A 14,072-nucleotide genomic window follows, 5' to 3' on the forward strand; every position below is an offset into this window, starting at 1 on the left:
CCGGATTTATTTCGGCATAATTGTGGCAAGGATTACTTCGAGTCTATTGCGGTCAGTCTATCTTGGGAACTTGATTCATAGCCATTTTGAACTATTTCGAGATTATTTTGGAATAAATGCTAGACAATTTCATAGCAGTATCACTGTTTTTTCCCCATACGATTGCGTATTTATCTCCTTGCAGATCGCCACTTGCCTGAATAACGATATAACCGAGCTCTAATTTAGTTATTGGAAAACATTTGGCAAGGTGGCCACCTATTTGAAATTCAATTAATTTAAACGAAATTTTATTTACGTCTCATCCTAAAAAAAATCTTTTTGTAGGGATTTCAACTACTTCCTTTCTTGCAACGAATTTCACTCGGTTCAATCGGTTCCGATTACTTAATTAGAACCAGGTACGTATTTGGTTTTGGTTACTTTTCGGAACCGGTTACTTTTCGGAACCCGTTACTTTTTGGAACGGGCACTATTTTTGGAATCGGTTAATTTTTTGAAAACTATTGCTTATATTGGTCGGGTTACTTTTTTGAAAACGATTACTCATTTGGAATCTTTTACTTTCTGGATTTGGTAACTTTTCGAATAGGTTATATATTTGGAGTCCGTAATTTTTTTTTGATTTGATATCACTTTGATTCTTTGCTATCTGTTACATTTTTGAAACTGATTACTTTTGAATTCGCTAAATTTTTTGGCACTTTTTATTAAATTTTTTAAAGTGGTTGCTTTGTTGCAATCAGCTTCTTTTTTTGAATCAATACATTTTTGGAACCCGTTACGTTTTTGAAACCCTCGGTTTTTTTGAAACCGGTGAAGTTTTTCGAACCGATTAATTTTTGAAATCTGTTGTTTTTTCGGAAATGGTTATACTTTTGCAACTCGACTTTGTAAATCTTGCGAAATCGATACCTTGCTTGGAACTGCTTAATTTTTTCGGAATTTTTTTACTATTTTGGATTGGGTTACTTTCTTGAATTTGGTCACTTGTTCGTAACCGATTACATTTTTGCAACCGGTTACTTTTTTGAAACCTATTACTTACCTGCATCCACAAATTTTTGGTTAACAATAACTTTCTTGAAATCAATTACTTCTTTAAAATCGTTTTTTTTTTTTTAAATCGATTGCTTTCATGGAGCCGGTTGTGTTTTTGTTTCCGGTATCTAAGATACCTATTTCTCTCCACTGTTTAGGGCTCTTTTACGTGAGCGAAGCTTCGGTAGATATTTTGAAATTCAAACGAACGCACTTCAAGGCAATTGAAAGTGGAACGTGAAGACTCCGATTGGTAAATTTACTCGTCTAAAAACTCCTTTAATTTCTGTGCATCTGTTTCACTTTCGGAAAGGGGCTTAATTTTTGGAACTGCTTATATTTGAACCGGTTGTTTTATATTAGACGTGACTACGAAAGTATTTCACGGCTTTGGTTTTTATTTTTTCTAAAAACTATTCTGGGTTTCAACATTTTCTTGACCCTAGAAAGTTCAACGAATATACGATTTTAAATCAACTTTTTTTTTTGTAAAACTGAAATTTTTTTAAATGCACTTATTAAAAAAAAAAATTTATTTGTGTGAAACTCTCTGGCTAAACCTTGACCTTCAAATTTTTATACTCTGTTGAGCAGAGCTCACAGAGTATATTAAGTTTGATTGGATAACGGTTCGTTGTACATATATAAAGGAATCGAGATAGATATAGACTTCCATATATCAAAATAATCAGGATCGAAAAAAAATTTCATTGAGCCATGTCCGTCCGTCCGTCCTCCGTTAACACGATAACTTGAGTAAATTTTGAGGTATCTTGATGAAATTTGGTATGTAGGTTCCTGAGCACTCATCTCAGATCGCTATTTAAAATGAAAGAAATCGGACTATAACCACGCCCACTTTTTCGATATCGAAAATTTTGAAAAACCGAAAAAGTGCGATAATTCATTAAAAAAGACAGATAAAGCGACGAAACTTGGTAGATGAGTTGAACTTATGACGCAAAATAGAAAATTAGTAAAATTTTGGACAATGGGCGTGGCACCGCCCACTTTTAAAAGAAGGTAATTTAAAACTTTTGCAAGCTGTAATTTGGCAGTCGTTGAAGATATCATAATGAAATTTGGCAGGAACGTTACTCCTATTACTATATGTACGCTTAATAAAAATTAGCAAAATCGGAGAAGGACCACGCCCACTTTTAAAAAAAAAATTTTTTTTAAGTAAAATTTTAACAAAAAATTTAATATCTTTACAGTATATAAATAAATTATGTCAACATTCAACTCCAGTAATGATGTGGTGCAACAAAATACAAAAATAAAAGAAAATTTAAAAATGGGCGTGGCTCCGCCCTTTTTCATTTAATTTGTCTAGGATACTTTTAACGCCATAAGTCGAACAAAAATTAACCAATCCTTTTGAAATTGGTAGGGACATAGATTTTATGACGTTAACTGTTTTCTGTGAAAAGGGGCGGAATCGGTTGATGCCACGCCCAGTTTTTATACACAGTCGTCCGTCTGTCCTTCCGCATGGCCGTTAACACGATAAATAAAAATAATAACACGATAACTTCAGCAAAAATCGACATATCTTTAATGAACTTAGTTCACGTGCTTACTTGAACTCACTTTATCTTGGTATAAAAAATGAACGAAATCCGACTATGACCACGCCCACTTTTTCGATATCGAAAATTACGAAAAATGAAAAAAATGCCATAATTCTATACCAAATACGAAAAAAGGGATGAAACATGGTAAGGTAATTGGATTGTTTTATTGACGCGAAATATAACTTTAGAAAAAACTTTATAAAATGGTTGTGACACCTACCATATTAAGTAGAAGAAAATGAAAAAGTTCTGCAGGGGGAAATAAAAACCCTTAAAATCTTGGCAGGTATAACATATATAAATAAATTAGCGGTATCCAACAGATAATGTTCTGGGTCACCCTGGTCCACATTTTGGTTGATATCTGGAAAACGCCTTCAGATATACAACTACCACCACTCCCTTTTAAAACTCTCATTAATACCTTTAATTTGATACCCATATCGTACAAACAAAGTCTAGAGTCACCCCTGGTCCACCTTTATTGCGATACCTCGAAAAGGCGTCCACCTATAGAACTAAGGCCCACTCCCTTTTAAAATACTCATTAACTCCTTTTGTTTGATACCCATATTGCACAAACGAATTCTAGAGTCACCCCTGACCCACCTTTATGGCGATATCCCGAAACGGCGTCCACCTATGGAACTAAGGATTACTCCCTTTTAAAAAACTCATTAACACCTTTCTTTTGATACCCATATTGTACAAACAAATTCTAGGGTCACCCCTGGTCCACCTTTATGGCGATATCTCGAAACGGCGTCCACCTATGGAACTAAGGATTACTCCCTTTTAAAATACTCATTAACACCTTTCATTTGATACCCATATCGTACAAATGCATTCTAGAGTCACCCCTGGTCCACCTTTATGGCGATATTTCGAAAAGGCGACCACCTATAGAACTAAGGCCCACTCTCTTTTAAGATACTCATTAACACCATTCGTTTGATACCCATATCGTACAAACGCATTCTAGAGTCAACCCTGATCCACCTTTATGGCTATATCCCTAAATGGCGTCCACCTGTAGAACTATGGCCCACTCCCTCATAAAATACCTTTAATGCCTTTCATTTGATACGCATTTCATACAAACACATTCCAGGGTTTCCCTCGGTTCATTTTCCTACATGGTTATTTTCCCTTATGTTGTCACCATAGCTCTCAACTGAGTATGTAATGTTCGGTTACACCCGAACTTAACCTTCCTTAATTGTTTTTTGATGAAACCATAAAAATTCAAAATTATGTGAGTAAGGCCAAATTTTTGCACTCACTTCCTATCAACATTTACGCGTTTCACCGTTTCGATTTTCGATTTCGCATGCAAATTTATTATTTTTCATATTTTGATATATTTCCAAACAAAATTTTATGGAATGTGCTAATTGCAGCGAAATTAAAAACACATCTCATGCCAAACAGTGGGCACAATGCTCACCAAATAAAAAAAAAAAAAACAAAAAAATCAAACAAATTCACACAAAGTCACACAAAAACGACGAAAAATTAAAAAAAAAAAACAGATTTTGACGGCACAAACTGCCTGCAATTAATGCCAATTGGGCATACAAATTAAATGGAAATTCGTGGGAAAACTTATAATTTGATTTAGTTTATGTAGTAGTAACGTTTGAGCTTAGTGCGCGCCCCAATAACGTCGCGTTGTGGCCGTTTCCGTGCTTGATATAACTTTGTTGCGTTCTGGACGCTGCTTTCGAATGAACTGAAACATCAAAGTTTCTTTTTTCAACAAAATAAGCAAATACTTGGTTTGGATTGTTTTTGTGTGAAATACGTTGATAGGCATTGTTGGAATTTACGTAGCGTCAGCATTTGTGTTTTCGGCTTGATTTATTATGTAGGACTGAGATGCGAAGAGTAGGTGAAAACAGCTATTTACGCTGTTTAGCGTATGATTTGATTGTTTTCCATACGTATTTCCATAGATATGTACATGGACGAGACGCAAGTGCCAGAATTACTTAAAATATTAGCTTCGTATACACCGAAAAGTCTCCTAATCCCAGATTTTGTATGTCATCGTGACTCTTTGCGTCGCAGTCAGTCACATTCACATGCACCTAGAAGGTCGTACTTTTTCGCATCGAGTTACGTCAATCTCTCGAAAAACTTTCCTCTCTAACACTCCCAGGGCCGCCTCATCTGATATTGTCATGGTACATTCTTCTGCATCTGGACCTCGGCGAGCATCAGCGCTTGCAAAAAAAAGCTCTCCTACAGCTTAAGAAGGACTTATTTGCCCTAGATCGCTCTAAGAAGGCACTTGCGTATAATAATACGATGCGTGTCAACAACAAGTGGTTCCGATTCTCAGCTGACCATGCGTTAATGTGCGGTAACGAGCCGGCTGACTCTGTGTTGAAGGAATATTATGGGAGCGCTATTTCCGATCTTCCAACTAATTTCCCGGACCTGCTCAGGAGAGCTTTTACGTCAAAAAACTAGGATTTTTAAGTAGTAGTTATTTAGGTTTAGATCAGACTTTTTCAGTATTTTCCTGAAATGATGTCGATGTATCGTGTTCTAGGGAAGTTTTTGATGATCTCTCGGTTTTGTCATATAATATAGCTAACTTGAATAGCAAATTTTAATTTAAGGATGCTTTTAATTACATTCGAAGTTTTGATATTTTCTTTTTATTTGAAACACATGTTTTGGCTGAGGATAGATCAAAGTTCTTTCACCTTTTTAAAGAATATCAGTTATATTGGATAAATGCAACCAAAGCATATAAGGCTGACCGTGCTAGTGGTGGTTGCTTGTTTGCCTAAATTTTCTAGAAAATGTCATTTTGCATTTTTGGTGACCTTAATTTCCGTGTAGGCTCATCCCAAGTAGTAGGAAAGGAAGCATTATCTGGAGTGTCTCATATCTGTGACTCACGTGTTTCCAAGGACTCGGTAGTAGATAATAAAGGCAAACAAGTTCTTAGTTTGGCTGAAGACTTTGGTGGGGTTATTTTAAATGGTAGGGTGAATGGAGATCTGAGTGGTGAATTTACTTTTTGCGGTGGGGTTGGCCGTACAGTGATCGATTATGCTATCTGTTCTTTTGAAATTTTGGGCCTAATCGATAGTTTTTCTGTAGGATCAAAATACTTCTCGGATCATATGCTGATCGTTATGAATTTCCACGGTCGCGTGTATACTACCGACTTTGTCGGGCCTTCATCTTCTGCCAGACCCTCATGGAAACCGCGCAGTGTGGAAAAATACAAGGAGGCTATCGCTAGTTCCTGCAATAACGAGTCAAGTCGGCAGCACAAATCGCCAAAGGAAACTATCGTTTCTCGCCGAAAAATGAGTGGTATGACAGCCAGTGCTCAAGCGTACGCAGAAAGGTAATGCAGGCTTTAAATATACTGAGAAAGAGGAATTTTGAACGCGATAGGGTTAAACATCTCGCTCTGCGTAAAGAGTATATTACGCTTTGCAACCGGAAGAAACTAGAGCGGAGATGCAACGATACTGAACAGCTGAACACTGTTACAAATTCAAGCGATTGGTGGCGTTTAGAAAACTCTCTCAAAAAGGTCCGCTGTAAAGTAAGCTCCAACCTTCAAATCCATGACTTCTATTCCCACTTCAAGGATCTTCTTTTTCGCCATAACATTGACTCGTGTGTACACTGGGCTATGCCTCAGCGTACTGACCCCTTTATTGATACTCGTTTCTACTACTGGGAACTTCAAGTGGTTATAGATAGTACCAAATGCAATAAAACCCCAGGGCAGGATGGCGTATGTTATTAGTTTTATAAATTTGGCCCGCAGTGTTTCCTCAATGAACTGCTGGCGCTTCTAAATTTGATATACGTGAGAAAGCAGATCCCTTCCTCTTTCAGTTCAGCAATCTTGATCGCTCTTTTCAAAAACGGTGACCCTAATACTACCACAAATTACAGAGGTTTGTCTCTTTTAGGTACTATCTACAAAATCTTCTCTGGACTCTTACTGAACCGCATAAATGCTTGGATCGATTGTAACAATATCTTGGATGAGTCCCAAGCAGGGTTTCGCAGGGGATATTCGAAAGTGGGCAATATCTTTGTGCTTTCAAGTATTGTCAATGTAAATTTTTCACACAACAGAAGAACTTTTGCCTTCTTTGTAGATTTCTCGTGTGCTTTTGATACGATTCCCCGCAATATGCTATTTTACAAACTAGCCTCCTATGGTATTTCTACTCATATGATTGAAATTTTTAGTCTTATCTACGCTAATACATCTTGTAAGGTTTTGTTCGACGGCAAACTGTCCGAATCTATCCTTGCAGATCATGGGGTCCGTCAAGGCTTCCTTTTAAGTCCGATTTTATTTTCTTTATACTTAAATGACTTGAATGATTATCTGTGCGGGGCGTCATGGTTGATAACAGTAAGGTAAAGGTCCGTATGTATGCGGATGACTTGGTCCTACTTGCTGAATCTCCTGAACAGCTTCAGGAAATGATAAACTCCCTTTGCGACTACTGTAGCCAATGGGCACTAACTGTCAACCTGAGCAAGTCGAAAATCATGATATTTAGGAAAGGTGGTAGGATGCCTGTATCCTGGAAATGGTCTTATGGCAGCGAAGACATTGAAATAATTAACGAATACAAATACTTAGGTGTTCTCCTCACTTGTCAGTTATCTTTTAATAAGCACTTAGATTCAAAGTTGGTGGATGCTAAAAACGCTATTAACGCAACTTGGTTGAGCTACATTAACAACCCCCGTATCTGTTTGAGCCAGAAAATAAAAATCTTTGAGGCTGCTTCCAGGTCCATCATGTTTTATGGCGCACAAGTATGGGGAGTCGCCCATTTCGATCAAGTCGAGAGACTCTTTAGATTTTTTAGTTTCCTTCGCTCTAACACGCCAAATTACATGCTGCATCTAGAAACAGGTTTGCAACCCCTATATTTACACACGCTCCGTCTACACATGCCTTATATTGCTCCTTGTCTCAGACTTACTCATGAAAGACTACCTCGCATCTTGGCAGTGGAGTCAGCCAAGTTGGGGATCTCTTGGGCAAACGTTTGGAAAGAACTCGCTAACAGAGTTAATTTACCTTTCATTACGGAATTTTCAATAGCTATTATTCAGGTTTTCACGTCTTCGCTTTTAGATCGCCTTGCTGAGAGTAATACGACTACGTTCCTAGAAATGGCTCAAAAGTCTACTATCCACGATCTGTACCCTATGTTAGTGCCATTAGAGAGTTCATATTTCACGGATGATTTCACCGCTTATGTCGTTAGCTTAATTCTACGTGCAAGGGGAGGTTTGCTGAACCTAAACGCAAGATCTTACAAAAATATATCGTCTCTTTTTTGCACAGTGTGTTACTTGCAGGTAGCAGAAGACGTTTTTCACGTTATTGGTTCATGTCCTATATATAACAATATCCGTTTGCTCTATTTTAGGGAAAGAACTTTAGATATGGCAAAGGTCATTGCTATTTTAAATGGATATAATTTCGACTCTCTTGCCAAGTTTCTTGCAGACAGCATTAAATTCAGGAACTTAATATTAAACGCATTCTCATACCTTGTAAGCAATTTATTTAACATGCAGTGCGACACGCAACAAATTCTGTTATTGTCGCAATTTTGTACTTTTATATATTTATTTTATTTATATGTTTGTTCGATTTTCTTAGTAGCTTTAGTCATAAGCTGTATTCTGATTTGTTAAAATAAATATATACTAACTAACTTACATTCTTCTGCATCATATGGTGTGACTTGTAGAGCATAATTTTCCTTTGCCTAGAGAGGACTTTGCTTTTCAATTGTCTACATAGTCCAAATTAGCATTTATTGGTAAGAGTTATTCTTTGGTGGATTTCAAAGCTGATATTGTTGCTGGTATTAATGCTATTTCCCAAATAAACTAAGTCTTTTACTATTTTACTGACTCATTGCTGGAGGACAGCAGGTATATCGTTTTGTCCTCATTCAACATCAAACCGAACTTTTCCTCTTTTTTTTCAGTTTGAAGTAACTTGCTTGAGTTCACAACTTATGTACTGAACAGATTTAAGGTTAACAGCGAAATTGATGTAATTTATACTGATTTTAGTAAAGTTTTTGATAAAGTTTCCCATTCATTTCCTCTGTTCAAATGATCGATTTGGCTTCCCGACTTTGTATCTAGCTTGGATGTCTTCATAATTGATGGATAGAAAACAAACAGTTATATTTAATAACTGTAGGTCAGATACTATTGATGTTACTTCTGGTGTTCCTCAAGGCAGCCACCATGGTCCAGTGCTGTTTCTACTGTTTATTAATAACCTTCTAAATGTTTTGAAGCACTGCCAGCCGCTAATGTACGCTGATGATGTCAAACTTGTTATGTCTATCCGCTCACTAGTGGATAGATCAAATCTAAAATGGGATCTGAATAGCCTAGTTGAATGGTGTAGTGTAAATATAATGTCACGATGTGCAGGTTCATGTGCTTCACAAGGAAATCCTACCAACCCTACGAGTATATGATTGATGATTATACAATTCATCAAAACATTAGCTTCGTAGACCTTATCGTTACGATGGACTCTAAACTTCACTTTAAATTGCAAATAGAAGGTTGCGTGAAGAGAGCCAAAGGGACTTTGGCGTTCGTCAAAGGATGGTCTAAAGAATTTGATGATCCATATATTACTAAAACTATGGTTATATCTTTGGTGAGGCGAATATTGGAATACGCTTCGATAATCTGGAACCCTCGTTACCAGACCCACTGCGACAAATTAGAGTCGGTTCAAAAGCAATTCCTTCCGTGGGACTACTCAAGGATTCAAGGATACGTCTCACTCACTACATGTAATAAAAAAATATCTACTGACCTAAATACGCAATGATTTGGGTGGGTGGCTTAGGATCACGTCCATTCCAACCTCCCACACATCGCAGCCCTACTTATTGTGTGCTAAATATACATCAGCTGATCGAAATCACATCCATTCCGACAGTACTAATAATCAATTGCCGTTGCTCGGCATCACAGTCTTGACAACCGATTTAATAAAATATATACATATTTTATAATATATATTTTGTTCACTTTAGGAGAGCTGCTGCTTTTATACTCTTTGTATATGTGAGTGATACTTCCACAGATGATTGCCTACTTTTGGGAGTATCTCAGATATATGCATGTGTTTGTGCTCTCCGCTGCTTCTATGGACATATGTATAGACATAATGACTGACCTGTTGATGTGCATACAAGTCACTGCTTATTATTGGCTTAGAGATGATAGTATCCCTTAGCGGTGCTAATATTCGTCACAATATGTATGCGTGTAAATGTAATTGTCCACTTGCACATTAACTTTTATTAACAACATTTTTTAAACGTCTCTTTGTTTACTGATCAGCGGCGCTATTGAATACTTCGTTTAATTTTTCTGTTGTTGTTTACAATTTGTTTTTTTTTTCTTTTAATTTGTTGTGATTAAGATCAGTTTTGTTGTATTTTTGTGGCATTCCATAGAGTATAGAGTTTGCCTTTAGCATACATAAGATTAAATACTTTGTTTGCTTGCCAATTTATTACATATTCACACGCTTATCGTGAAAGTCAAAATTTTAAGTCCTTTTTTTGTAATATTTTTTCATCTTAAATTAAATTCTGAATTTACAGTAATATATTATATAAGTATGTACTAGCAGACCCGACAGACGTTGTTCTGCTCTAATTTTGGTCTAGCTGCATAACTTTTAAGAAGTGTTTACTTCTAACTCTTCCTTCCCCTCTCAACCCTTTTCTTTATCTTTTCATTCACTCTTTCTCCCTCTACGTCTTTTCCATCCCTTCTTTTCTCTGTAGCTCCCTCTCCTCCCACCATCCCTCCACGGCTCTATCTATACCTATATATCTATCTTCATCTAACCCTATTTCTTTCTCAGTCTTTTTCTCCTTCTCTTGTTCTTTTTATCCTTCCATAGCTCTTATTCCTAGTCCCAGCCCTAGTCCCAGTTCCACTCCCATAAGGTTGTACATATGTATTTTTAAATGCTGTTTCATAAAAAATAAAACCACAAAATTTTATAAAAGAAAAAAAATTAAGGGCCACCCTTTGGGTTTTGAAAAATAGATATAGTCAGATTTTCAGACCAATTTAATATGCTCACGAAATTTCATGAGTATAGGTCAAGCCGTTTCGAAGGTGTTCAACCACAAATAATTTGACACGAGAATTTTAGTTATATATAACAAAGCCGCGACTTGGTTTTTTAGATTCAGTAAAAAGTGATATGATTTTAGTAGTATCATCTAAGGATACAGCCCGGGCATTGTGATATCTGACTATAATATTTGCTTTTAACTAAAAAACATATTGCATTTATTTTCGCTATTTCAGAAAAGAATGCCAATTTCACACAGAGGCTTAATGAAATAATTAGTAAAGTTTTCTACATTAAAGCCCTAATTGAACTCAATCTTCCATACAAAATACAAATTCTTAATTATCGCATTATTGCTTTATTAAATGCCTAATACTATGTTCAAACAGAAAAATGAGGCTACCTCGATTTAAATTGAGTGGTGTATATACGACTCAATTTAGCTTACACAACAGTAATTTGACAGCCGTTTGGCTCATCTCTACAGCAACAACATACCTCTCTTCAGATTGTCAAAATGTGCATATTGGTATCAGGCGAATGGAATGCAATGAAAACATAAAACTTTGAAATTTGTGTGTGTTGTAAGAAAATGTGTTCAATGTTTGGGTTTCATTTTCAGTTTGCCATCTTCTTTTGACAATCCCTACTCCAATGAAATGAAAAAAATAAAATCAGCTGCTGAGATGAGCCATGCGTAAAACTGACGTTTAAATCTACTCAATAAACAGACTTTACAAGGTTGCATTTGCAGGTTGAAACAATTTATTACGGAATTTTTTTTTAATTTACAATTTATTATTACAATTTAATATATTATAAATTGCGTAATAAATTGCCCAAATGGTATAAATTGCCAATTTGGTGTGTTTGTACATAGTATAATCGAGTGAAAAATCCAGTCGGTTTTGCTTGGTGCTTCGAATTTTATTGTCAATGTAACAAATAACAATCAAAAATAAATTATTTTCAATAATTTACGAAAAATAGAAAAAACACGAAAAAATTTAAAATTAAATTTTCCTGCATTTGCTGCAAAAGTTAATATGGCCTTTTCGAAAATAGGCACATATTTGGTTAGGTGCTACATCTATAGTTAGTTGTGCATGTATTTTATTTTGACTGTATTTATAGTTAAGAAGGAAACGGCTGTTTGCTTAATGAATCAAGTGGCCCTGTATGAAAAGGGAAACTTAATTATTTCATTAAATAGAATTGTGATTCGATTAAATTTCTGTGTGAAAACGGTATAATACTGTTTTCACACAGAAACTTAATGATCTCATTTCACCTTCTAATGAAATCGTAAATTTTTTGCTTTCACACAGAAGTAACTGCTCGATTAGTATGAAGGATGAAATGTCAATTGAATAAAATGACAATGCTATATGACAGACAATCATGGCGGAACGATACAAGGTGACAGCATGGTGACATACGTACAAACAAAAAAAATTCCATGTACTTGTAAATTCGATGGACAAATGTCAAAATCGAACTGCGCCGGTAGTTGATGTATCAAATCAAATAAAAAAGGTTATAATCAGCTGTTCGATGCGGCCACCTTGTATCGTTCCGCCATGCAGACAATGACAATGACATTTACTTTGACAAATGACATTTTTAAGCACTGAACACACCAAAAACTAAGGAGCGGAACGCGGCCAACAGAGTTGCATTGTGCTTTTGACTTCATTAGGCATTCGATTAGTTACTAATGAAATAATTATAGATTCGAATTTTGTAGGGAAGATTGAGCTCAATAAGTGTCTTAATGTAGAAAACTGCCTTTATTATTCAATAAGCCGTCTGTGTGAAAATAGTATAAGACTGAAGAAGCAATAAGAAAATATTCCATTGTCTGCGGGCGGGTGTGGCGTATGAGTGATATTTACAGCAGCGACGAAAATAGCAGTGACAAATGTTATCAAATTTCGTCAATTGAATTCTCCCTTTTTTGTTTTCGACATTTTAAGAAAAAAACGTCTGTAAATTTTGTAACTGAAATTGAAATTTCGAAAAAAATTTACGAAAATTTTGAGCTTTAAATCTGAGTTTTTTTTTTAATTTTCTTGCTTATGCAGTTTGAAATAGAGCTGCAAAAGTATCGATATTCGGCATACTCGATATTTTCGATATTTAAGAGGGAGGGTATCGATATATCGCGATATATATCGAATTTTTTGTTATAGTGAAAAGCGCTTACTCAATTTAAAAGCAATATCAGGTATATATCAGACATTTATGTAAATATAATATATACATGTATATATATATGTAATATTGTCTTCATAACTTTCGAAATGATCATAAAACACATTCTGCAAAGTTGTCCGCAATGGTAGCTTATACAGCGAAGCGAGGGTATATACAAAGTTACGACACCCTTTGTCATCCACTATGGGAATAGGTCGAGCGTCTGCGGTGTCTAAACCACAGTAAGGTGCTGGCAAAAGCCTTTTACGTGATGATGTATCTTCATATGTTTTTTTATATAAAAATTTATCTTATTTGGCGAGCTATGTGAATCTAAATTTGCAGTTTTATGCGATCGTTCTAGATGGTGAAATAAATTGGACATTACCATTAGTTGTATAACATTTTTTGCAATAATATTACTGATTTTGTCAAAATGGGTCCAAATGCTTGACTTTGTACTTCGTAGCTTTTTGGCAACACAATTTTCGTCTTCAAACTCAATGATGTCTTCTGTTGCGTGTATATCTACATATACGAATACATGTATATATGTGTATATAATATGAAAAAAATATCGTAACTTTCACATTGAACTTTTGTGAGAATTTTTCAATATTCCGAGCCACCAACTTGTTAGGTATTCATCTAAAATAAACACAAATCTGTAATTTTATTTATTCATGTTTTATTTGTCTTACCAAAGTTTTAGACGCTGGTAATTCTTCCGCTAGAAAAAGGAATAAGAAATGGGAATAAAGTACTCGATATGTAGAAAAAAACATCGATAATCGCACCACGAACTTGGTATCGGTGTACCGATATTTATATACTTTTGCAGCTCTAGTTTGAAACCCAATCAATTCGATTCAAGTATTCAATCGAACAAAGTATAAGTCACTCAAAATTCGTTTTGAATTTTTATAAGTTTTTTGTTCAAAAAGTTTTCAAATTTTCCTCCATACAAAGTGTGAACAAGTTAAGGTCCGAACATATTCGACTTTTGCGTCGTTTTGGCCCTGGCGTCACTTTGAAAGAACGCACGTTGTAAGTTTCTCTGCCACAAGGAATGCAAAAATAAAACTTAAATATAAATTTTTCTTCAT

General features: G+C 35.5%; 1 protein-coding gene across 11 annotated transcripts in view; it reads right to left on the minus strand.

Annotated features, from left to right (window-relative positions):
• LOC137240952 (sodium- and chloride-dependent glycine transporter 1) overlaps positions 1–14,072 on the minus strand; it is a 56,233-nt gene that overhangs the window by 24,026 nt on the left and 18,135 nt on the right. Inside the window, exons 1-2 of one of the 11 annotated variants that reach the window (XM_067767973.1) lie at positions 4,197–4,341; positions 1,049–1,483 (exon numbers count right to left, since the gene is read on the minus strand). The exons of 3 other annotated variants lie outside the window; for them this stretch is intronic. The gene's annotated coding sequence lies outside the window, so the exon portion shown is untranslated. 7 more of the 11 variants (XM_067767974.1, XM_067767985.1, XM_067767980.1 and 4 more) reach the window with 7 other exon arrangements.

This window comes from Eurosta solidaginis, chromosome 2 (genome assembly GCF_040869045.1).
Source record: "Eurosta solidaginis isolate ZX-2024a chromosome 2, ASM4086904v1, whole genome shotgun sequence".
NCBI classification, from domain to species: Eukaryota; Metazoa; Arthropoda; class Insecta; order Diptera; family Tephritidae; genus Eurosta; species Eurosta solidaginis.